The 25,062-nt window shown below is 50.3% G+C and overlaps 1 protein-coding gene across 13 annotated transcripts in view; it reads right to left on the bottom strand.

Annotated features, from left to right (window-relative positions):
• LDLRAD4 (low density lipoprotein receptor class A domain containing 4) overlaps positions 1-19,194 on the bottom strand; it is a 434,322-nt gene extending 415,128 nt beyond the window's left edge. For 3 of the 13 annotated variants that reach the window (XM_019014006.4, XM_019014004.4, XM_055368371.2), the window contains exon 1: positions 18,556-19,190. The gene's annotated coding sequence lies outside the window, so the exon portion shown is untranslated. Of the gene's footprint in view, positions 1-17,651; positions 18,328-18,368; positions 18,444-18,555 lie in introns of those variants that run through there. The other 10 variants (XM_055368373.2, XM_019014002.4, XM_055368374.2 and 7 more) reach the window with 6 other exon arrangements.
• Positions 19,195-25,062: the final 5,868 nt, after the last annotated feature.

Consider the following 25,062-nt stretch of genomic DNA (forward strand, 5'->3'; position numbering starts at 1 on the left):
CCTCCAGACGGAGAAACACGGACCGAGCCCCACACAGGCAATGCCAGCACCCAGAGGAAGCAGAGGGTACAGAAAGGAGTTTAAAATATTTTTCTAGGCCAGACGTGGTGGCTCACGCCTGTAATCCAAGCACTTTGGGAGGCCAAGGAGGGCGGATCACCTGAGGGCGGATCACCTGAGTTTGAGACTAGCCTGACCAACATGGAGAAACCTTATCTCTGCTAAAAATAGAAACTTAGCCGGGGGTGGTGGTGCATGCCTGTAATCCCAGCTACTCAGGAGGCTGAGGCAGGAGAATCGCTTGAACCCGGGAGGCAGAGGTTGCAGTGTGCCGAGATCGCACTACTGCACTCCAGCCTGGGCAACAAGAGCAAAACTCTGTCTCAAAAAAAAAAAAGTTTTTCTATTGTTAGATCAAAGCAAAATGATGGTTCCAGGGGGAAAAGATGGAACAGTGCTTCTCTGTGCAACTGTTTCCACATCTAACGAGAAACTGCTCTGCACAGAACTGCCCAGCCCAGCTCGGGAGCGACGGGTGCCAGATGGAACCACTCTCTGTAGAGAGTAAACCTTGCTATCCCCATAGCAACTCCACCGCGCTTCCAAAATGCTTAAAAAGACACACATCAAATTGTTTTCCACAATTTTTCAGAAAGTGACTTTTTATTCCACACCCTTAGCAAATCTAGTTAACTGGGAATTTTCTCATTATAAAAACAGGAACACATGATCATTGTAGAAAATATGGAAAAGATGAAAAGACAGAATTTTTTAAACCATCCTTAGCACTATATGCCAAGACCTCTATTTTTAATGTCCTGGTGTATTTCCTTCCAGTCTGTTCTCTGGGTGGAGGTTCAAACAGATTCCTAACGGAGGCAAGGATCAGCACCCAGCCTGCAAGAAAAGCAACCCACCCCAGGGCTGGATGTGCACTTCCCCCAGGGGCAGGACTGCAGATGTGTCCTCAGACTGGGAGGGAAATAAAGTCGACTCGTCCAACCAAAGCCGATCGCATATGCAACATGGCTAGTGGTCTATTACATAGGCTAAAAGCCATCAGTAGGAATGAATTGCTAGGAGTCCTCACCACTATTTAGAATGCGGGGGTTTTTCAGTTTTTTCTCCTTCTTCCGCACTTGGTTTTCACAATCCTCGTGGATTTTAAATCCAAGGCAACAAAACTAATACCAGAATAAAAGCACAGTCAGATGCCTGGAGGGTGAGTCAGACTTCCAGGTAGCTGTTGAACATTTAGTCTTCTTTGAAAAGATGGAAAAAAGATTCACAGACCATAATTTTCTCTACTTTGAACTTTTCCTGATCCCAAGAACAGAGGAAAACAGCTTAGGAGAATCAAGGTTATGATAGAGACATCTTGTCTAAAGAGAAAGCATCTACATATGATGAATTTAATAAACTTTAATAATCTGATGATTTTTTTTTTTTTTTGAGATGGAGTTTTGCTCTTGTTGCCCAGGCTGGAGTGCAATGGCGCAATCTCAGCTCACTGCAACCTCTACCTCCCGGGTTTAAACAATTCTCCTGCCTCAGCCTCCCAAGTAGCTGGGATTACAGGCACACGCCACCACGCCTGGCTAATTTTTTGTATTTTTAGTAGAGACAGGGTTTCTCCATGTTGATCAGGCTGGTCTCGAACTCCCAACCTCAGGTGATCCACTCACCTTGGCCTCCCAAAGTGCTAGGATTACAGGCATAAGCCACCGTGCCGACCTCATCTGGTGATTTTTTTACAGCTTGATAAATTGGTTTCTAAGCAAATAAATAACTAATTTATCCAAAATGTATTTAGCCAGCAAGTTAAATTTGGGAGGAGAGAAGGGAAGGGCAAAAGTTGGTCTGAAAAACAATTGCTTCTCCTGGTTTCTGGTAGGTAGTTTACTTAGAGGAAAACAGTAAAATAAGAATGTAATGTAGGTGAGCAGCAGTCCTTGCGGTGGGGCGGGGCTCACGGAAGATGCTCAGCCTCCCCGGCTCATCTCTCTCACTGCTGCTCATACTTCAGCCTTTCTGCAGGACTTTCTGTTTGCACTGAGGCCTGTCCCAACCCACGGAGGCTCAGGTGAGATGGCCTCACACCCACACCTGGCGCCCACCCAGAAGCTGGCAGAAGGGAGGAGTCCAGAGCCCCATCCAGGCCTACGAGTCTGTGGACCTGCCCACCATCCTCCCCTGGCCTGCTCACAGGTGCCTGCTCACAGTCCATCTGTTTATTCAACAAACAGTCCTGGCGGCCCGATGCTGGGCCAGGACAGGGACAAGAAGACGATTGTCTGCCCTCCTGGAGCTCACAATGACCAGGCCCCGTGCAGGAGACACATGGGCCAGGGAAGGCCTCCTAGGGCAAAGCCAGGCGACTAATGTGCGCACCCAGGGAGAATTTTGGGTAGGGCAACCACAGAGGCCTGTGGGGTGAGGGGGTACGTGGGTGAGGAGCCTCAGCAGGAGGGAGGCCCGAGGGGCACAGGGCATGCCATCAGGGATCACAAGGGTCACTGGCTGCTGCATCCAGACCAGACCATCGCGGGTGGGGAGGACAGCACCCGGTCAGAGGCCCTGCAGAAACGCAGGGAGAGAGAACACACGAGCACTGCTGGTGGTGACAGTGAAAAGTGATCATATTGGGACGAACGCTGGAGGCAGAACAAATAGGTTTCAAACATGCACTGGGCCATGGGAAAAGGTGACGAAAGAAGTGTCTGAGATGTGTGGCCTGAACCACGGGCAGACAAGGATGCTGGTGACTGGAATAGGACAGTGAGGGAGTGACAGGGCTGGGGGGCTGGGGGGCAGGGAGGAGCAGCTGGGGGAGTAAGAGTTCAGTTTTAGACATGCTGGCTTGGAGGTGCCTATGAGTAGAGATGCCCGGTAGGCAGGTAGGTGTAGGAGCCTAGGGTTTGGAGTTCTGGGCCGAGGTCCTCTATGGAAACACATAATCAGTCTCAACAGTTGCGACAAAACTCTGCCTCTAAGCTCTCCAGCTGTGCGTATAAGGTTCTAGGCTCAGAAACCTCTCTCCACTGACAGCTAAGGGAGAGACCCCGTTCCTCCGGGCTCTGAAGCTGGCCACACCTTACCAGCAGGCTGCATCACCCAGGGAGGGAAGGGGAACAAATACTCAAAGACATCTTTGCTTAGAGAAGGTTTCCATAAAACAGCACCAGAGACAGTGACAAACAGGTCACAGGAGCACCAGAGACAGTGACAAACAGGTCACAGGATGGAGAATATTTCCAATAAGAGGGTGCCGGCTTCCTCGGCCCACTTCCAAACACAGCTGTCCCGCCTCTTACTGGGCTCTGAGCAGTGGGCCCCTCTGCCAACCCTGCCAACCCAAGAGCAAGCCGGAGGGTCCCTTGATGTCTTGCCACCTCTTAACAGTCAACAAGCCAATGCATTTGCTACATCACAGCAGCACGACATCATCCAGTAGCAGAGAATATATCTGAACGGCATGGCATTTGCCTTCTTAGCAGCCAGTGACCCGTGTCTAAGCAGACCCAAGAGCACTTCGCCCGCTCACGTCCTTCAAGACAGGTGCCTGCGAAGAGGTGGAGCCATTGGTGGCAAGCTCCATCCCTAACACACTGTGTGTGGCGACAAGCAGATCCTCTGCCATCGTCTAGAGTCCTCATTGATCACACAACTCATGACCAGGGGAGATCAGAAAGCGCCTCACCTGCCACCTAATCATTTTAACAATGAGCTGAAGCCTTGGTCATGAGGACGCTGGCTCCTGTTCCCTTCAGGGAACCAGGAGGACCACACCAGGGAGAGCCAGCAGACGTGGCAGCCTTCTCTCCCTGCTGCCAGCTTCGGGTCCGGAGCTGAGTTCGGACGAGCATCACAGCTGGCACGCGCCTCTCCCACACGCAGCTTCCAGGGAGCATGGCTGGAGGTGGCGCTTCCTGGGCTGCGGAGGAGAGAGCAGGAAGCTGCGAAGCCAGTGTGAACGGCGCACACGGCTTCCACTTGGAACGCAAGCAGGGGATCAGGGGACTTGGCAGCCACAGCGGAAGAGTCAGAGCTGCAGACAACAGTGAATAGCTGAGCTGGGGAAGGGATGCGGCAACACGAGGTGACACAGAGGCTTGTGGAGCACAGCACGGGGCAGCAGCAGCCACCGGACAAGGCCACGCGGGGAAGGAAGGCGATTTACACGGAGGCTTGTGGAGCACAGCACGGGGCAGCAGCAGCCCCCAGACAAGGCCACGCGGGGAAGGAAGGTGATTTTGTTGAAAGGGGAGAAACAGAACTGAAGTCAACTTGCATCCACAGCCGAACAAACTGTACCAGGACAGAAGCTCAAACCATGCCAGGCAAAAAGGGGCACAGGCCACAGACAGAGGCGGGAGGCGAGTGGGACAGACAGGAGAGGGGCCACACTGGCGGAGCCACCCCACCGCTGGCACCAGGCCGAGTCTCTGCACTGCTCAGGACCTAGGACATACTCCTAAGTCCCACAAGAGCGCCCAGAAGATGCTCCTCTAACAGGGAGGAGATGAGAGCAGGCCCCTGCGGTGGCCCCAGCCTGCACCGTACTCGCGCCACACTCCATCCTGCATGGCCCACCAGGAGAGAGCTTCACGGGGTGCCCCCTCAGTCCCCTTGATGTAACTATGTGTATCTTCGAATTCAGTTTTTAGTGCTATACCCTTGACCTCCCAAAATGACATCGACTAGGTGGGTGCCTGCCCAGCCACCAAGCTGCCATCCCTGGGACCAATGACCTTCAGAAAACAGCCTGCCATGTGGCTTGGACAACCATTGGGCATCACATTCCAATTAGGTTTCACACATTAAAATAACATAAACTCTGGCCTGAATTCCTCATTCAGCTAATAGCCACATTAGAGAAGAAGAAACAAATCCATTAATTATACTTCTATGTACATTTCATTAATTATTTGTTCCTTAAAGCCAAGGAACATGAAATTAGATGTTGTCTGTGAAAAGCTTTAAATAGTTACACGTTTTGCAAATAGAAGGCATTATTATTCCCACGCGAAAGTGATAAACCTGGCTTCCTGTCGTGAACTGAATGCAGTATGAAATGTAAGCGTTTTGTGAAATGTAAACAAATATCAACTATTAAAGCACTGTGGTCGAGACAGAGCTCCCCACTGCAAACAATTCGATATGAAATCAAGGTAGGTGTTCTAACGGGCTTGTTTTTCTTTACCATTCGTGGCTGGTTGATTTGGTTTGCGACAAAGATGGGGAGAAACGCTCCACACCAGAACCAGACTCACACGATCTCGGGCAGGGCCGCGATCAGGAGGAATGGTGACCCAAAGGGCAAGGGCCACCCGACATGCTCACCAAGAGCAGCGCCCCGCGCCCAGGTTCACTCCCGCTCCCACAAGCCTCTGGCCTGTCTGCGTGCACCCACCTTTCACACGAGCCATGTGTCCACTGCCATTTCTTCTCAAGCAAAACCTGTCCAGACCCCTCTTGCCCTTCTCCCTCCCGCTTCCTCCCATACCACCTGCCTTTTGCCTCACCCATAGACATCTATACGCCTCTGAACTCGAAGACGATGCTGCCCGTAGCGCGCATTCCATGCAGGCAGGGAAAGAATCTTCACTCATCCCTGCAGCCCCGCAGCACCCTGGACATCCAGAATGAGCTTCACCAGATTACAAGTCTCCATTCTTATAAATGCATGTGGGCCCTAAAAGGGTGCCCCTGCTCCGAGCATGAATAAATAATCTCACCCTCCTAAGCAAGATTTCTCCACACAAATAAAGCAGTCCTATCAACATTTCTGATCACCAAGCTGGTGTATTCAATCCCTCCCCGACCTGTGTCAGGATTCGCCCTGGAGGGTTCAGATAGCATGGACCAGAAAGAGGAGCCTAGGAGAGTCAGGGCGGCAAAGGAGCAAGATATGATCTGTGGATTTTGAGTTCACAGCAACTGAAAGCTACAAAAGTAATTTAGAGTTTGAGTTTGAAATTTCAGGCACTGTAAGCAGTAGCATCTACCCATGACACTCGCAGACACCCTCCCACCTCTTCCCCCACCTGCAGCCATGCATGCCTGCCCTGCCCTCCCCCTGTCTTAACACATGTTCCCACTGCCCGCCTGTGGGCCCCCAATTTTCTGAAGCATATACTCCTACAAGCAAAAATGTCTAAGCACACAGGTCATATATATTTATTTATAAATTATAAATTATATACATATACTATGGTAATAGTACATTGTACACATAATATACAAAGTTTGAAATAATGAAGTAAAAATAAGTATATGCGTTCTAATATTTTCTCGCTGCAACCCACTAGAATACTCTTTCCCCGTTTGTTCACCTTAAAAAAAAAAATCTGTTCTTTTGCTAAGTCTCAGCCCGAGGTCTATGTCTCAGTCCAGCCGTGCTGCTATAACGAAATACCTTCCATGGGGTCATTTAGAAACAGCAAAAATGTGTTGCTCCTAGTTCTGGTGGATGGGACGTCCAAGATCAAGGTGCCGGCAGATCTGGTGTGTGGTGAGGGCCCATTCTTCAAAGATGGCACCTTCTGTGAGTCCTCGAGTGGTGGAAGGGGTGAACAAGCTCCTCCGGCCTCTGTTACAAAGGCACTAATCCCACACACGAGGGAGGAGCCTCCTGACCTAATCCCCTCCTAGAAGCCCCATCGCTCAATACTATCAATACTATCACAGTGGAGCTATGTTTCAATTGAGGAGTTTCTGGGACACACAAACATTCAGACAACAGCATTTGGCCTCCTCCATGAAGTCTCCCTTGATTGACCAAAGTACATTGAGGCCTCAGGAAGCCAGGAGACAGCAGGTCTACTCACATCTTCCTCTGTCTCCCTGGTACGGTTGTTAGCCCTGTGTGGCAACCGTGGGCACACCTGTCTTCCACCAGTTTGGGGACAAAGCCATGTCTTTATCTATGCCTAGTGCGTGGACGTCCTGAGTGCTCCATAAAAATGCACACAGGAGGAAAGAGTAGAAGGAGAGGGAAGGGAGGGAGCGAAGGAGGCGTCAGAGCCACCACCTCTGGGCCTGGGGGCCTCACTCTCCTCCACATCTAAAGCCTTTCTTGAAAAACTGCTTAGTTCAAAACGTGATTGTAAAACCACTCTCACTTGCTAATTGCTTCCACCACACATATTCTATCTTCTCTTTGGTCTCTATGTCTCCAAAAGGCGGGAACTGGGTCTCTGACTGTGCCAGTGCAGGGCAGATGTCTCACGAGTACACACTTGGCTCACGAGCTGCCTTTTACTGAGCACTCGCTGTGGTAGCTGGCCTGTCCCACCTGATCTGCATACATATGATCTTATCTAATCCTCTCAAAAACCCACAAGGTGGGCAAACAGCTATTTCAGAGAAGGTGAACTGAGACCTAGAGAGTCAGTGACCTTCCCTAGGTTGCACAGCCTTCAAGGGGCCCGGCAGCACAGGGGCCCAGGAGGGACAGCTAGAAGGATAACTGAGCAACTGCCCATGGCAAGCCCTTAGGAGGCCTTTACCCGAATCGTCCTAAGGACACCGCGGATGATGCAGTCACCCCGTGGCAGCTGGCACACAGGCTGGCGCTGCAGCCTGGACGCTGCCTCCTCGGTGGGTCCAGTGGGGACAGCTTCCTCCATGCAGATGGCAGAACAGAAGCCATTCCCTCAGAAACATAAATGTGCCCCGGCTATAAAACTCCAACATACAAACAATGTTACAGCAACCAAAGGATGAGGATTCACATTAGAGGGTAATGCACCAAGAGTCCATCAGATAACAATTGCTCCGCTTCATTACAAGTTCAACTTTATCAGAAAACAAATGTCATGATTTTTCTGGACTAAATTTACTACATATAGCTAGTCGTAACTGTACATACACAAAATTTATTATTTTTACATTACTCTTCAGATGAATGCAAAATCCCAGGACGTCTAGTTTAGAAGTAAACAATTTTGAATGTCATATTCAAACCCAATAGGAGGAAGGCTAAGTGTTTTAGGGGCACAATTTTTTAACATTTTTTTGTAGAGATGGGGTCTTACTATGCTGCCCAGGCTGGTCTCAAACTCCAGCCTTGTGCCTGGCCTAGGGTTCAAGATTTATCTTCATAGCCAAAGTAGCAGAAAAACAAATGTTCAACCAAGCCAACCAACTGCCGACATTTCCTCGAGTCCTGCACACATTGTGTCCAGAAGGCCCCTGTCCCCACTAGGAAAGCAGGGACTGTGTTGCAGGAGCAAGCCAAACAGCAAGGTCAAATCAGACAGAAATCGGTCAGCTCTGCACACCTCAGCCAGTAACAAACACAAGGTGGATTTGTCAGGCACCCAAAGCCCTCTGGGTCAATGGCAAGCACCCTCACAGTGACATCAGAGCCACCACCTCACTGAGGAAAATGGAGAACCGCCAAGGACTGTGGCAGAGGCGTGCTCCCCAAAAGACACTGAGGGACCCCACCGGCCAGACCACTGGAGGACTGCCACCCCATTAGCAGCCTTCAGCACACTCCATCTCCACTCCGCAGGCCTCATCCCATCTCCAGCCTTTTGGAATCCATCTCCAAGCCCTCGGCACTGCCACAGGTGAGGGCAGGTGTGCACCTGGGACAGAGTGTGGTGCTGATGGCAGGCCAGGCAGAGCTGAGAAGGACCCAGTCTGCAGTCTCAACCCAGGGAGATGGGGCACGGCATCCCAGCTGAGCTTCTGATGTCTGCACCTGCAGTACCCGGGCTCACGCACCTAGGCACCTCCTTGAAAGCTTTGGTACAAAACACAGAACTGTGCTGATACGTTCAGGCTCTGTGTCCCCACTCAAATCTCACCTTGAATTGTAATCCCAATTGTAATCCCCATGTGTTGGGGGAGGGACCTCATGGGAAGGGAATAGATCATGAGAGTGGTTCCCCCGTGCTGTTCTCATGATAGTGAGTTCTCACGAGATCTGATGGTTTTATAAGGGGCTTTTCCTTCCTTCACTCTGCACTTCCCTCTCTTGCTGCCAAGTGAAGTAGGACATGTTTGCTTCCACTTCCGCCATGACTGTAAGTGTCCCAAGGCCTCCTCAGCCACGTGGAACTGTGAGTCAATTAAACCTCTTTCCTTTATAAATTACCCAGTCTCGGGTATTTCTTCATAGCAGCATGAGAACGGACTAATACATGGGCCCACCAGGTCCTGTGGGACCCACTCACTGTCCACCAGGCAATGCCAGGTGGAGGTGCACCCCCAGCACACACCAAAGAGCAGGTGAGCACCTTGCACAGTACATGAGGGTCTCCCCACCCGATGCGCTCAGGTGCCTGTGAACAAAACCACACTGATCATGACCAGCCCTAGAGAAAGTGGTGCCATCTTGCTCCCTCCAGCACGGTAAGCGTCCTCCATTCCAGCTGCTTCCAACCCCTCAGTGAAAGACTGTCTTTAATTAGTTCATCACCACCTAGTAAAGTGATTTTTTCATCTCTCTCAAGCTTTAGGAGCAACAGCTTAAGAGGTCAGGCACTGTTCATAGTTGTTGCAACTCTGGAAGGGCTGATGCCTTGGAGGAAAGCAGAAAACTTTAGCACATTTGCAGAGGATGTGTAGGTCCTCCACAGACGACACAAGAATGGAGTATGGAGGATCATGAATTTTCTGTCTGCCCATCATGAATTTTCTGTCTGCATCCTTAGGGGCAAGACTAGAAAAGAGTGTGAGGTCCAATAGGGATTATTTGAAATGAAGAGAAGCGACTGAACAAGGTATGGTGGGGCTATCCAGACAGCCAGGTGCTGACTCCACCCCCTCCTGGCCCTCATTCTCCATTGCAAGTTCAAGGCTACCCCTAAAGAGGGAGGATGAGGAGCCTGGGGGAAGACCAAGAGCAGTCTATGCCCATCATATCCTATAATTTGTTTAAAAGACATGTTATTAGAATGTTTATTGCCCTGAACCTACCTGAGTAGAATTTAATTCTATTTTATTTTATTTTATTTTATTCAAATTTTAAAAAGCACAAAGGTCTTACCCCACCTACTGAGATCATCCACTGACATTATGATGTTTGGCCTTAACAAAATTCTAGCAAACAGCAAAACTCTTTTCATTGATGATCCAGATGACACAAAGTCAGATTTTCAAAATAAAAAGATAGGAAAGAAAATTTAAACGTCATGTGCCCATATCATTTACTGCCAAATTTGCAAAGGTTTTTTAAACAATATTCGGCATTGACAAGGGTGCAGTCACCCTCTTCTCTGTGGGAATGTAAGTTGCGTCTCCCATTCTGAAAGCCCCATCTGGCAATATTTTTGGAGGACCCTTAAAAGTCTTATAGCCCCCAATTTCCCTTTTAAGAATCTACCCAAATAATATTTTTAAAAATGTTCAGGCCAAGCACAGGGGCTCACGCCTGTAATCCTAGCACCCTGGGAGGCCAAGGCGGGAAGACTGCTTCAGCCCGGGAATTTGAGACCAGCCTGGGCAACATGGCGAAACTCGGTCTCTACAAAAAAAAAAAAAAAAAAAGCAAGGCATGGCAGCATCTGTAGTCCCAGATACTTAGGAGGCTGAGGGGAGAGGATGCCACAAGCCTGGGAAATGGCGGTTGCAATGAGCCAAGATCACACCACTGCACTCCAGCCTGGACAACAGAGCAAGACCCTATCTCCATTTTTTTAAATTATCAAGTTATGTAATACATTTCTTAAAAAAAAATGTTTAAAGATGTTCAATGCAATCATATTTATAACAGAGAAAACCGGTAACAGCCTCAATGTCCTAAAACTGGTTTTAAAAAAATAACAATATAACCATAGAATAGAATATTATACAATCTAGAAGTGGGATTTTTGGAGAATATTTAAATCACATGAAAAATATTCATGAAAGAATGCTAAGCTTCTTAAAAAGTACATAAATGACTTTATAATTAATTAATAAACCTGGAATCTACTAACCTACTAATCATCTCTAGCAGTGAGATCATAGATAATTTCAGTGATTTTTATTTTCTTCCTTCTTTCCCTATTTCCTAATTCTCTTCAGTACACATGTATCAGGAAAAGAAAACGTTATTTGTCCCACAGATGCTGCTAGGAGCAGCTACCCCAAGACAGGCCTTGCCCCTTGGGTCATGACAATGCGTGGCTACTGAGAGCTGTTGACAGAGTGGACAGGGCCCAGACCAGGACAGTCTCTCTAGAGGTCTTCACCTCCTCAACCGTAACTTAATCAGCCCCATGCCGGGCTAGCGCCATGCCACAAAGGCTCAGAAATGCCCTGCAACATGTGGGACACCGGGTAGTATCTACATAGGGGTCAGCATCCATCCCAGCTGCTGGGGGTGGCTCAAGAGCTGTGAGGGACACGCTTTCCTGCCTGATACCGTGGACCAGTTTGCAAAGAGCTGACTGTCCTGCTAGGCCCATGATATGTGCATCTCTTGGGTACTCCCTTTAGGTCCCACAATCTCGAAGATTTAGCTTGTCCAAGGTGGACAACATTTCATAGGACGTACACGTCAATACGCATGATTCATTTACCTATACCTCATGGAGCAAAACAGAGACTCTTGGCCTGGCGCAGTGGCTCACACCTGTAATCCCAGCACTTTGGGAGGCTGAGGCGGGCGGATCACTTGAGGTGAGGAGCGAGAAACCAGCCTGGCCAACATGACGAAACCCCGTCTCTACTAAAAATACATAAAATAGCTAGGTGTAGTGGTGCATGCCTGTAATCCCAGCTACTCAATTTAGGAGGTTGAGGCACAAGAATCGCTTGAACCTGGGACGGAGGTTGCAGTAAGCTGAGATGGATCACGCCACCGCACTCCAGCCTGGGTAATAAAGGGAGACTCTATCTAAGAAAAAAAAAAAAAGAGACTCTTAAAGATGGGATAACTTTTTTTCATTTTTAAAGGAACTGTAGGCCAGATGCAGTGGCTCATGCCTGTAATCTCAGCACTTTGGGAGGCCAAGACGGGCGGATCATTAAGTCAGGAGATTGAGACCATCCTGGCTAACACGCTGAAACCCCGTCTCTACTAAAAATACAAAAAAATTAGCCGGGCGTGGTGGCACGTGCCTGTAATCCCAGCTACTCGGGAGGCTGAGGCAGGAGAATGACATGAACCCTGGAGGCAGAGCTTACAGTGGGCCGAGATTGCGCCACTGAACTCCAGCCTGGGCAACAGAGCGAGACTCTGTCTCAAAAAAAAAAGAAAGAAAGAAACTATAGTGCTCTTTGTCCTGGGATGAACTGGATCCCTCCGAGTAAAGAGACAGCTGGTGGGGGCATTCCCAGCACACACCCCCAGACCCAGGCAGTTAGCTGCTCCCAGGAACCGGGCAGTCACACTCCACCAGGCTACACCCAGAGGTGCCATGGGGAGGCTGATGGAAGTGGTTTTAAGGACCAGTGCAGAAGAAATATCTGGCAATACCAGCACTCCTGCTGACTGTTGCTTTGTCTTTCTCTCAAGGAACTCAAGGGATAAGGTGGACAGAGACAAAGCTGCCACGGTCCAGTGCTCATAACTGAGGCTCTTGCCACAGGTAAAACAGGCAAAGAGCAGAGATTAGGATTAAAAACAGGGGAGGGAGTTGGGGAGGGAGGGCTACAGCACGGAGGCAAGAAGGACAAAACCCTGAACTTGCTGGCTGGATACAGTCCCAGTGGGACCTGTATGGGGACAAGAAGAGAATGGCACCCTGCCAGTAAGTGGTCCCAGATGAAGAATCCCTGACCCAGGCCCCACCTCATTTAGCTCCAGAGGCAGATCCCAGAACCTGGAGCCATACTGCCCAGGCTGCTCCACCCTTTATCCACAAGTTGGTGACTCTGGGCAATGTCTTGACATCTCTGTAACATGCGGATGGCAGGAGGACCCATGTCACAGGGCCGCTGTGAGGATTAGATTAGTGAATCAGTGTATGGCAGCCCTCAGAACAGAGCCTGGCACACAGGAGAGGCTACAGAAGCACTTGGAGCTGCTGTTATTATTATCTGCCCACGTGCCCTGGTTAGAGGTCAGGGAGCCCTTCGGAAAGCAGCCTGGCCTCCTACAGCCTCTCCAGCGGCTGCCTTCAGAAGCAGAGAGACTTTCCATTGGAAATTCCCTTGCAGCTCTGTGCACAGGTTGCTGGGGGGCCACGGACTCCGAGAACAATGCCTGGCTGTGCATTGCCGGCCCAGCCCTCTTCTGAAGAATCCCAGCAGCCAGGCCAGCAGTGTACCAGGAAGCCACACAGTGTGGCAGAAAGCCTGCCATTCTGCAAACCCCAGAGGCAGGAAGTCGAAGCACATCTGCAGAGGGTCCTCGCGACACCTGGCATGGAGGATGGCTAGCCAGTGTGAGCGGGAAGAATTTCTTTCTCTCAAGGCCTACTTTCAGGAGACTATCTAGGTCCTTTTAGGAACAGAGCAGATGAGGGCAAACACACGTCACTCACACCCACCCCCTTCCCTACCTTAACGCCACTCAGTCGTCCAGTCCCCAAGTCCCATCCACAAAGAGAAGAGCAAATCATTTGGCAGGGGCCCCTGGTATGGGGTGGCTTTGTAACATGAGCTGTGTGTCCGCAAACAACTAGGGCAAGACCATTAAGTTCATTACACCTGTCACTCTGCCAGCTGAGCTTCCAAATTGCCCAGATGAAAGTACATTATGCCCAAGGAGTGCCACCCAGGCCCTCCCAGGCCAGTACAGCCTTATCTATCGTAGACAATTTGTTCTCAGTGTCTGCACCTGCAGAAAGAACACAACTGTAAACAGCTTGAAACTTGGCTTTGAGATACTTTAGGCCCTGGGCAGCTAAGAAGAAAGTTGAGGTCTCCTGGGAAGAAGCTAGGTGCCTGATTTCCCCGCTCAGAGGAAGAACGCGAGTGTGGACCAGAGGTGGGGCCAGGGCAGGGGAGGAGGCGGAGCAGCCTAGCAAAATAAAGGACACAGAGTTGCTCCTTGGATTCTACTGCCCTGCAGTAGAGCCAAAAATAAAAGCAAGGCACACCCTTTTCATTTCCGAACCGAGGCACAGCATTCTAGGCGGCAGGCAGAGGCCCTCTGCGCAGCTGCATGCACACCAGGCCCATGAGCGGCACCCAGCCGGCCGCCGGCTGCAGAGTGCGTTTGCAGTGCAAGCGTGTTGCAGACAGCGGTAATTTATTTATCCCTGTCATGTAACATTAACAATCTGTCTGGAGCTTGGCAAGCACCAACTTGCACTGTCACATAAACTGTCTGACAAACTTAAAGTTTCGTAAATGCTTCTCTTTTTCCAGCAGACAATAAAGCATCCTTAAAAAAAAATAGTTGTCATCTTTTCTGTTCCTTTTCTCTCTTCCTCTTCCAAAAAAAAAAAAGGAAGAAAAAGAATAAAAAACCAACAACAAAAGAACCCATGCAAACAGAAATGATCCCTCAGCAGGATCCTTAACCCTGAACCGCTCGACATTTTTCCGATGCCAAGTAAATGAGTAAATAAATGGATGGGGGGAGTGACGTTGTAGGAGACGGTTGAGAAGGGGGTACAGAGGAAAATCTGCAAAACAAAAGTACAGTCATTAAAAATTAATAAAGGGTGTGGACATCCAGACCCCACCCCCGTCTGCTCATGGGGATTGAGCCAGACATTCTGTGTCCTCGTTAAGTGGAGTCTGGCAGGCTGCCGGAGTGTTAGTGGGTTCTGGGAATGCCAATATATTAACCAGAGGACTTTTTGCATACCCTTTAGAGTTTTTATTCTAGAAAAGTCAACCATTTGGCACAGTGCAGCATTATTTTTGTCCGGGAAAGCTCGCAGCTGCCAATCAAGGGAGAAATTATATCTATGTTCTTTGTAATCTCCAAGACCTATCTGGAAAACAAGCCTGGTGGAAAGAAAAGTCTTCACAAAAACAGCTTAAAAGGCCAAAGTACCATTTTTAGTGAGAGCTCAAAAGAAAAGCAATCCATTCTTAAATCACATGGATATGTGACAATACAGACATCATTTTCAATTCCTCCTGTGATGGAAAAAAATGACATTAACTGAAAATTCAAACCCAATATTTTCAGCATAATTAATAGTACAGGTACTAGCTTCAGTCCTTTCTGTGCCTAACAATGAAGCAAACAATGCCCCCAAAAAAAGTCCCTAAAAAGTGGCAGGTCTTGTGGCCTAAATTTTCAAATAGTAGACAGAACCTTTGCATTCCTATTTTGAAACTTAAGATTCATCTTCCACGTACACCCATAATATAGGTCAAGATGTAATTCTAAACTAACACAGTTCATATAGGCAGAAAGTCTCTTTGACATCAGAAAATAATGGCTTCCAGGAGATTTTTTTCTGAGACCTAAAAAAAGGAAGGAACAGAGGGAGAGAGGGAAGGAGACAGAGAGGAAGGAAGAAAGAAAAGAATAATTTTGGACTACACAGCAATTTTGCCACTATTCGTATTTAATATCCATGTGCCGCTATACAGTCTGTTAACTATTTCCAAAAATTTTTCCAGGTTAATATGGTACGCTCTTCTTTCACAATGTTTTATCACTTCTTGAGGGATAACATTTTTCCTTCTCTATTAACTCTTACACAGAAAGAAGGACACATCATAGAGACTGGATAAGCCCAGATTCCAAAGGAAGATGAGAAGAAACACGGCAAGGACTACCAGAAAGATCAGAGCAGTCTACAATTTCAAGAATTCCTGCCCATGGCCCTGAGGTGGCTTTGGTTTTACGTGATGACGTAGAGCAGTCACCTCCCACCCACCACAAGGAGACTTTATGCTGGCTACATGCAAAGACGTCAGGAGCTCAGGGATCTCTGCTGGACTGCCTGCCAGAAACCATGCACAAGGAGCAAAAGTCACTCTCCTCTGACTGTGCTTCCCTATCAGTCAGGGAGGTTACCCCTGCAGCAGCCCAGAGCAAAAACAGAGAGCGTCCCAGGAGCTATGAGGCTGGTCTGCCAGCCTGCTAAGTCAACCAAGACTACAGCACAGTCCCAAACTGTAAACACCTCTGCAGACGGGCCCTTGCTCTCCGCGTGCCAGGCAAGAAAACTATTCTTAGAACACTGTCAGCAGTTGGGGGAAAATAAATATTTGTCTATGTATGTATATACTCCAGTGGGAGTGGGGTGGGGTGGGGTGGAGGAGTCTCAAATAATGTGCCAACAAATTGGCACAAAATCCCTTAATAAGCAGCTGGCACTGGCTGCGTTCCACTGCAGGATTGTGGTCTTGCAAACCAAGCCCATGAGAGGATTCAAGAGACAGCCCTAAAAACCTGCCGGGAAGAGTCTTCTCCAATGTAAATACAAACCTACACGAACCAGGACCATGGCCAACAATGGCAAGCCCTTCCAAGGGTAACAGCAGAATGTTAAGAAATTAGAGAGGTCTTTTAAAACAAGGGAAGAAGGTAGCTACAATTCCATTACAGCAAATCCCTTACTGGCATTTACATTCCCAGCCCTAATTCCTAACACTGTGTTCAATGTCAATAGCAAAATGAAGCTCTTAAAAAGAATTAAGCTTTCAAAGATCATAAGGAAGTTAGCCCCCCGTTTTAAAAAGCACTGCTTAGAAAGGTCCATCAAATAACATTTCAAGGGTTGATGGGAAACCAAATATAATTCAATAAATATACATGGGTAATATTCAGACATCCTCATTTGTCTATGTAATGACTCAGATTTGACACTATGATCCTTGACTGAACACAAAGACTATATTCCAGAAGAATTGTGCAGAGTACAAAGGGAGAGTTACAGATGACAACACACTCGAGTTAAAGACTAGAATGCAGACATGACTTGATGCAATGGCAGTCTCCCTGTGCAGACTTTGCAGAACCTTCTCTGTCATTCAATACTCAGTCCTGAAGCTCCAGGGGAGATACAGAGAGGAGAATGCCATTCTTGGCTAGCCAAACCGGCAGAAAGGGCCGTTTTTAAAGGGAAGCTTCCCAGCACTAGCCCTTCGAGAAGGCACCAACCTCCATACCAGCCACAGGACCCTATTTTTGAGAGTCAGTGCTGCTCACCATCTCTATCCACCTCTACTGCAAATAACTTACTAACACTAGCGCTCAGAACCCACATTCTGTGCAGCTACTCTTACCTCACATCCCACAATGCCTAACACATAGTAGGCCCTCAATAAATATGTATTGCAATGGTAATTAACATTTAGAAAGCAGCGCTGGTCCGGGGATGAGAAGATGCCAAAATAATTAGAAAAGAGAAAAAGAGAAGGGAATAGACCAAGACACAGAGGAAAAGAAAAGAAGCAAATCAAAATTATCTAATTCTAGCTAATTAAAAAATTTTGGGGGAAAACAAAAATCATGCTAGTTCATGCGGCTATGGGCACACAGCAATCATTCCCGTGCCTGGGCAGAGCTAAGGAGCCCTGCTTGCTTTAAAGAGCTTCTAGCTGCCCTGACTGGCGACGAGGTGTCCCTCCAGGTAGGTGACCCATGAACGCTGTGCTCTCGGATGCGCCTTCCCCCAGTGCCGCCCACCCACCACGCGTCCCTGTCGTCCTGAAAACCTCTGCCTCATCGGGAAACCTTCTCCTTTTCCAATTAAAAAAAAAAAAAAAGTTTAAAAACAAGCAAATGCCCTCTCCGCCACGATAGCGATTTAACCTAAACCGAACCCACTGTCTTCCACCGGTGTACTCACAGGGCGCGCCCCCAGGCCCACCCGGGGCGGCGCACCGGGCAGGGGTCCCGAGGAAGCTTCCTAAAGGCTGTGCAGGGCAGACCCCTTCACAAAGGCAAGTGCCGGGCCCGGCTGGGTGCTCGTCGCTTCCTGTTTATTCCACGGTGAGGGGCAGACAGAAATTCAACACACGCCTGCTTCCTCCGGGGCTCGGAGACCCAGCCTAAGTGCAACAGCAGCCGCCCCAGACAATCGACTTCCCAGCCAATGCCGGGAGCTCCGGGCGGTCCCGCGACCGACGTCAACGCGCGCGGGGGGACCCGGGGGGACGCCGGGTGAAGCGGGCCCGAGGGGCCGGGGCCGGGGAGCGCGCGGTGCAGGATGCGGGACTGAGGGGCTGCGAGGCTTGGCCCGCCCCCTCCTTCCCGCAAACTCCCCGGTCAGGTCCTGCAGGATCTTCCCGCTTCCCGCTGACCTCCAGTCCCTGCCCGCCACGGCTCGCCGAGGCCTAGGGGCGCGGAGACAGTTGGGGCTGCCATCCGCGCGCCCATCCTGGCCTCCGGGCGGTGCAGAATTCAGTCTTGCAACCGCGGGACACCCTGCGCCCCAGGGCACCAGGAAACAGAAAACGGGGTGGGGGTCGGCGAAGTCCCTCCACCGGCGTAACCCCGCCCGCGGGCCAGCGCCGGACCCCCGCCGTGCCCACCGGCAAGCCCACCCGGACCAAGCCTCACAGACCTCGCGCGCTAGGCGCCCAGCTGCTCCCTCCGGCCCCAGCCGACGGCGCAGGCTCGCGGACGTCCAGTTCCCAAAGCGTCCGGTTCCCGAGTCCCCCGCCCCCCTCCGCCACCCCTCCCTCCGGAGCGCAGAGGTGAACTTGGGCCAGAAGCCGCGACCACTGCGGCCACCTCGGGTCCGCACTCACCTGGGCCGACCCCCCGGAGCGGAGGCGGGGACTGCCCGCAGTGCAGCTCCGCGGCCACCGGCCCTGCTGGCCAGGGGGAGGGGCGCTGTGCGGGGCGCGGCAGGGGGCGCGCGGCGGGCCGGCGGGGAGCGCGGCGCGCCGGGGTTCTTTAAGAGCTGAGGACCTCACCCCCGGGCCTCCCCCGCGCTCCCCGCCCCGCTTCCACTTTCCCAGGCACCCGCAGCCTGTCTGGCTGCAGCGGCGGCAGCGGCTCCGTGGCTTGCAGGGGATCCCCGGCCGGCCGCGGCGGCGCGCGGAGCGGGCAGGGCCAACGCACTCGCCTGCTAATCCCGCCGGGCCCGGTCTGCAGCCTCAGCGCGGGGAGAGAGGGGACGCGGCGCTGCGGCCGCCGGGGAGGTGTCCCGCCTCCAGTCGCCGGAGGGGGGGAGTGTCCCGCCTCCCGCCGCCGCCGTCTGTCTCCAGCCGTGACTGCGCGCCGCGGCTGTGTCTGTCTCCAACTCCTCCAGCCTCTCCTCCTCCTTCCCACTCCGCGTTGGGGACCCGGCGCGCGGCCAGGCCGCGGGGACCGGGGCCGCCGTGGCGGGGGCTCAGGGGTCCCCGGCTCACAGGCTGCGCCGACCCCTGCGGGGGGCGGGCCCGGAGGCCGGGGGTGGGCAGTGGGGGAGGCGCGCGGGCGCTGAGGCCGCGGGACCCGGGGCCGCACTCCCGCCCAGGGCTCGGGCCCGCGTGGCGCGCGCCCACCGCCGGCCGCACGGGGAACTCCAAGCCGAGCGCAGAGTCCGCGGCAGGGGCGCCCGGAGGAGCCGGCTCGCCGCCCGCAGGCCGGGGGCGGTTTCGGGAGGCTGGGGGCGCGTTCCAGCACAGAGTACCTCGCGGGCTGCGTGTGCACCACGGGCCGCGGGACCTCGGGCAGCCGCCTAGAGACGTGCAGTCGGGCGGCAGGACACTTAGTAGGACGGATCAGTGCTCGGGGAGCCTTGAGGAGCTTGAGAAGCCTCCGGACCCCACCTGGTCGCCCCCTTAGTATCCTGCCCTCTTTAAAGGAAATGGCTCCTGCCTAGAAGGTCAGATGGATTCTTCGCGCTGTGACCCTTTCTCCTTGAAGGACATACACCTCCTGTGAAGACCATTTCGGACTTGACCTCCACCTGAGTGCAGACAATATGCCATTTTGTTCAGAAGTACACGCATTGCCTCCAGCCACCCCTACCATGTTTGATGGGGGATTGGTTACTGCCAGAGCATATGGGCATTTTAACCCAGTTTTATTACAGTCACCAAAATTAGTTCGCCTCTGCCAAAATTAACCCCCCTGCAGACATATCAAAATACTACACTAAGCAGGGGTTTCAGGCTGGGTTTAAGATAGATGCAGCTGATTAAAGGAGTGAACATTTTCAACTGTCCCCACACACCCCCCAAAAAGTTGTCCAGTTCATATTTCCATAATGTCAGAGAAATGAATCTTTTGAAACCTACGTTTTGTCTAATTTGTCAGTGACTTTTTAGTTAGCGAAATGTTGGCTGAATTCAGTTTCCCTTAAGCCCTCAGCTCTCAGCTATGGTGGTAATTGCCGCTAGCCTTTGATCAGTGCTCATATGTGATGTAATAATAACTACCATTCATGGAGCGCTTCTGTGCTAAGCGCTTTACATGGATTGTCTGACTGAGTCCTCACAATAACTGGGAGCTATTACTTCTCCATTTTACACATGACGAAGTTGAGGCTAGAAGGATTTAGTAATTTGTCCTCAGACCACAAAGAGATGGTTTTACATCCCTAACTAGCTGCATAGAAAGCTGGGAGCTGAACCAGCATGCCATACTGCCACCTACCTACAGCAGCGCTGACAGTTCTTCAGCTCAGCCGGCAAACCAGCCAGCATCTGCCCTGTGCCCGGCAATGAGCCCGCTCCAGCTGGGAATGCCCAGGTCCTGGTCTAATTGAGAAGCTTGTAGCAGGGGAACTTTGAACCTGGCTGCCTGGGTAAACTTTTTTAAATGAGCAATAAGCAGATAAGTGCTTCACACAGGTTATCCTAATCTGACAAGCATATACTTAGTTTATATTTAATGTCCACAAATGCAAAACTCACATGCTTTGGGGTTGGAGAAACTGTGCTCTTGCCCTCTTTAGGTAGAAAAAGAAATGACTTTTTCCATCTAAACGCCCCATGGACAATGAAGAAGAAAAGTTTTTCCAAAACCACAAAGCAATGCCTTCTATTTCACTTGCACATAATTTCTCTGTGTCTAACTTAACCCCCTTAAATTGAGGGCTGAATTTTAAAATCATAATCTCAATTTCTACCATTTGTGATGAATCTCAGTCTCGTGTTGCCCTTTCTTGTTGTCTTATTTATAACTAGAAACTGCTGCAGCTCTGTATTTCTGTTTCTAGAAAATATGGGAGGAACCTGTCCCTGTGTTTTCTTTTTTTTTGTTTTTTTGTTTTGTTTTGTTTTGTTTTTGAGGCAGAGTCTCGCTCTGTCGCCCAGGCTGGAGTGCAATGGTGTGATCTCGGCTCAACTGCAAACCCCGCCTCCCAGGTTCATGCCATTCTCCTGCCTCAGCCTCCCAAGTAGCTGGGACTACAGGTGCCCGCCACCACGCCCAACTAATTTTTTGTATTTTTAATAGAGATGGGGTTTCACCGTGTTAGCCAGGATGGTCTCGATCTCCTGACCTCGTGATCTGCCCGCCTCGGCCTCCCAAAGTGCTGGGATTACAGGCGTGAGCCACTGCGCCCGGCCTGTCCCTGTGTTTCCTACTCAGTCCTCCCTGTATTTGTTTTCCACTTCAGTTATTCCCTCCCACACCCTTCCAGACACACACACTCTCCCTATAGCAATGCTAAGAGTTCGAGGTACTTAGATGTATGTTTGCTCTCTGTAAAATGCAACACGATTCTACATCGGCTTCATCCTGACCATTCCCTCATTCCAAGGGCCCAGACTGAAGCGCAGCAGAGTGGAGACTTTGTTTTTTTCCGTTGGTGGAGAACTTGGACCCCAATACACAGAATAGTGCCTGACACAAGGGGCTCAAAGGGTTTTTTGGAATGAATGGTACCTTAGTATTGGGATAGATGAGTAAACAATATTGAGGTAAATATTACTAAAATTGGGTGGAAATCAACTGAAATTGGTTTCAAAGAGTGAGAGGTGAAAAAGATTATTTTTCACTGTCAATCCTTGCAGCCTGTCTCATGTCAATTATACCCTGGCCATACTTAGTCCATAGAAGTTTGCTAGTCAGTCATCTAAGGAGACATAAATAGAAAAGGGAAACATGAACGAATGTTGAGAAAAAGGGAATTTGAGGGCCAAGTGACCTCAAGTTGAATGTGAATCTGAGAACACAATTTTGTTTCTTGGATCTCATGCATAACATTTAGATGAAATTTATCCAATATGATTCATCCTATGCCTTGTACTCTTTAATTTAAATGAGAAATAGAAGGAAATGAGAAAGAGAAGCTTCATGTGGGTAATTCTGGTCCTGGAGAAGTGGGAGCCCCACTCTAGATTCTCAGGACCAGAATCTACGATGAGCAGCCCCGGAGCAAGGGCTCTGTCCCTGAGCCTGGACGACTTCTCCTGCGTGTTTCGCCCCAACACGCAGCATCGCCACCCCTCAGCGTCTATCTGTACACTGGAAGTAATAGTTACTACTTCATGGGGTCTTCTGTGACACTGGCCATGTCCCCATCTGCATACCCATCCCCTCCCTGGGATCCTGTGGCCCCTGCTGCTCCGGGACCCACCAACCTCATTCACTTCCTTTGGGATCAGGTTGAAAATCACACAGGATGGAAAGAGAAGTGTTCTGCAGGCAACTTCTGCTCTCAGCCTGGCTGCAGGGCTCTCTCCTTGGGCAAAAGCCACAGTACCTGCTCTCTCCTTAGGGGCCGGGGAGTGAAGACAAAGGGAAAACACAGCCAGAAAGAAAGAAATGTGTGACCTCAAAGACGATCCATCCAGACATATTTGTGTGTGGTATCTACACATTACATCGCTGAAAAATGATGAAGAGCTTCCTGAGCTGTGATACATGTACTGTCAGATCTCTTACAAATATTACAGTACCTAAAGTTTCCCCAGCCCTGCGCACACCTCCTGCATCTCAGTCTTTACAGCCACAGCTCTATCTGTCCTGTTGACAAGGTGGCCCCCAAGTCCCCTGCACCCCACAGAGCATCCCAGGGTAGCTGAGTCTTCCCTGAGCTCTGGGTCTCTGAGGCTGCAGTGATGGCTGCTGGTGTGAGGTGGCCTCTGAGGCCTCCCTTCTGAATTCTCCATTTCTCTCTGACACATGGTTCAGTCAGCTCTCTACTGGGGTATAAATTGCCAGCGAGTTAAGTGTTGAGCAAGGTACCCGGCCCAAAAGGTAAATAAATAAATGTTTATTTACTTTTCAATAAATATTAGCTTCCTTCAGTCCTTTTCACTGCCTTACAAGCAAGGACAAGCTCTGGTGGGTTTATATTGTGTCAGCTGAGCCGTGCGGGTCCCATGCTTCCCAGAATTCCTTCCCTGCAAGTTTCCAGGTCCAGTTGGCCGCAGAGAAAGTTGTGTGAGATTTGGAAGGAGGAAGGCAAGTCGCCGTTTGCAGCGTCTTGTGGGGTTCCAGGTGCTGTGAAGCCCTCACACCTCCTTTACCTGAGGTCCCCTTGTCCCCACTGGGCCTCCCCCCGAAGCATCCCCAGTCCCGGGTGAGGAATGTGAGAAGGGCGCCTGTGGAGAAGGGCACCCTCCTCGTCCTCAGGTCACCAGCATCCCTGAGGTTGAAGGAGTGTGAGACGGCCCAGGCTGCCCTGTCCTCAAGGGCTCCAGGTGTCCCCGTGAGTGTGGTTTGTCCTCACTCTGCCTGCGGGCCTGCCAGTCCCAGGGCCATGGCCTCCCACGGCTTCTCACCAGCCACAGCGGCCCATCAGAAATCCCTGGTCCCAGGCTGCTTTCAGAGGCTCCACTTTTTCATCAAACACTGACGGAGGCAGAATTGTGTGCCTCTGCATCTCCCTGTCCCGCTGGAGAGGGGTCGTTTGTAGAGAACATAGCAATGTGGCTTTCCTTACCAGAACGTGCTCCATAAGAAAAGGGCGAATTCCTTGAAAAGGTCTCTTACGGAAGAAGATACTTACGTAGCCAACAAGCATGGGAAGAGGTACTCGCTCGGTTTGCACTGAACTCACGAAATAGCACACCCACTAGAATGGCTGAGGTTGGAAACAGTGACAATTGTAAACATTCACCAGGGTAAGGAGTCAGTAGAACCTGCATCCCAGCAATTCTCCTCCTGCGAGGGCACAAGATGACTGAGGGCAGATGTCCAACAAACGGCACCCACGAGGAGCTTCATGCTGGCTTGCTCAAACACAAGAGAAAAAAACTGGAAATAACCCGAATGTCCATCAGGGGAAAAAAGATAAATAAATTTTGGTACACCCGTGTAATGGAAGATTACAGAGTAGTTTAAAAACCGTGAAACTAATGAGCAGTGATATTGAGCTTTTTAAAATATATTTGTTGGCCACGTGTGTCTTCTTTTGAGAAGTGTCTGCTCGTGTCCTTTGCCCACTTTTTAATTGGATTATTTATTTTTTTCTTGTAAATTTGCCACTATCCTCAGCAAACTAACACGGGAACAGAAAACCAAACACCTCATGTTCTCACTTATACGTGGGAGCTGAACAATGAGAACACATGGACACAGGGAGGGGAACAACACACACACTGGGGCCTGTCAGGGGAGAGCGGGTGGGGGTGGTGGGAAGAGCATCAGGTTAAATAGCTAATGCATGCCGGGATTAATACCTAGGTGATGGGTTGATGGGTGCAGCAAACCGTCGTGGCACACATTTACCTATGTAACAAACCTGCACGTCCTGCACATGGACCCCGGAAATTAAAATAAAATAAAATTCTTTTAAACCCATGAAACTGCTGGCACACACAACATGGATAAATGCCACAAAAATTTATTTGAATGACAGAATTCAGGCTCAAAAGAATAGTAACATATGGTTTTATTTGTGTGATGTTCCAAAACAGGAGAAGCTAACCGATGATGATAGAAGTTAGATCCATGGTCACTCAGGATGGTAGTGGGGGGGAAGGGGCAAGAGAGCCTTTGGGGGAGAGGGAAATGATCTGTCTTCATCTAGTGTGGTTGCAGGGGTATATGCATATGTAAAAATTCATTAGCTGTATGCTAGTGAATTCACTAGCTGTGTGTAAACATCATACACATTTATATTATACACCACATTTTTAAGGTTTTGCAAAAAGGGAACTCTTGGATGTGGGAGGACTTTGTAAGGCGGGGTCACTCAGCAGCAGAGCCAGCTCTCTCAGGCGGGGAAAAGCAGAGAGGCAGTCTGCCCACTGGATTAGACTCCCCAGACACCTCGCAGGCCTCCCTCCCTCCACAGGAAAGGGCTCAGCTCACTCCCCTGGGCTGAATGAAGTGCCACTGAGGAGTGCCTGAAGCTCATTGCCTGCAGA

The sequence above is a fragment of the Gorilla gorilla genome, chromosome 17, assembly GCF_029281585.2.
Source record: "Gorilla gorilla gorilla isolate KB3781 chromosome 17, NHGRI_mGorGor1-v2.1_pri, whole genome shotgun sequence".
Taxonomy (NCBI): Eukaryota; Metazoa; Chordata; class Mammalia; order Primates; family Hominidae; genus Gorilla; species Gorilla gorilla.